The sequence below is a fragment of the Schistocerca cancellata genome, chromosome 4 (genome assembly GCF_023864275.1).
Source record: "Schistocerca cancellata isolate TAMUIC-IGC-003103 chromosome 4, iqSchCanc2.1, whole genome shotgun sequence".
In the NCBI taxonomy this organism is placed as follows: Eukaryota; Metazoa; Arthropoda; class Insecta; order Orthoptera; family Acrididae; genus Schistocerca; species Schistocerca cancellata.
Window position 1 is genome coordinate 879741962 of NC_064629.1, and position 949 is coordinate 879742910.

A 949-nucleotide genomic window follows, 5' to 3' on the forward strand; every position below is an offset into this window, starting at 1 on the left:
GACGTCGTAGGCTGGGCCAACGGGTAAAACAGAATAGGCGGCGAACAGTGGCGGAACTAACATCAGACTTTAATTACATATGACGGTAGTATCTGTTCCCGAAAGAACAGTTACCGTCGATGACCATGCAGCTTTGCTAGAAATGAAATGATAATTAAATTGACACCCTAGCTGCAAGCAGGCGTTGATACACTTCATTGGGGACATGTTGAAAATGTGTGCCCCGACCGGGACTCGAACCCGGGATCTCCTGCTTACATGGCAGACGCTCTATCCATCTGAGCCACCGCGGGACTTGGTACGGGACTTGGTAGATTAATCTGCCACGAGTAATGAGTATGATGGGCAAACATCTATTAGGCGCACTACGAATGTAGTGTTGTGGACATGTTGGGAATGTGGATCTCACGGGAGGCGTGCAAGGGATAAGTCCCTGCAGACGCACTATCCTCTGTGCCCGCGGTGGCTCAGATGGATAGAGCGTCTGCCATGTAAACAGGAGATCCCGGGTTCGAGTCCCGGTCGGGGCACACATTTTCAACATGTCCCCAATGAAGTGTATCAACGCCTGCTTGCAGCTAGGGTGTCAATTTAATTATCATTTCATCAGACTTTAATGCCGGGCAGAGTACAAGAGTGTCTGAACACACAGTGCACCGAACACTCTTAACGGTGGGCCTCCGCAGCCGAATACTCGTGCATATGCCAATGTTAACACCACGACATCAGCAACTAAGACTGAAATGGGTATGTGATCGTGGGCACTGGACGTTGGCGCAGTGGCAGAGAGTTGCATGGCCTGATTAATCCCGATACCGTCTCCATCATGCCGATGTGATGGTGCGAATCCGTCGTCTTCCAGGGGAACAGATCCTTGATATCCACACTGCGGGACGGATACAAGCTGGCGCCCGCTCCATTATGCACTGGAGAACATTCACGTAGGCAT

The 949-nt window shown here is 51.0% G+C and overlaps 2 non-coding genes across 2 annotated transcripts; one reads left to right on the forward strand and one right to left on the reverse strand.

The window, feature by feature from the left end:
- Nucleotides 1-219: 219 nt before the first annotated feature.
- On the reverse strand, nucleotides 220-295 carry Trnat-ugu (transfer RNA threonine (anticodon UGU)). The gene has a single exon. It is a non-coding gene; the product is annotated as a tRNA-Thr (tRNA).
- Nucleotides 296-455: 160 nt separating this feature from the next.
- Trnat-ugu (transfer RNA threonine (anticodon UGU)) lies at nucleotides 456-530 on the forward strand. The gene has a single exon. It is a non-coding gene; the product is annotated as a tRNA-Thr (tRNA).
- The last annotated feature ends 419 nt before the right edge of the window (nucleotides 531-949 follow it).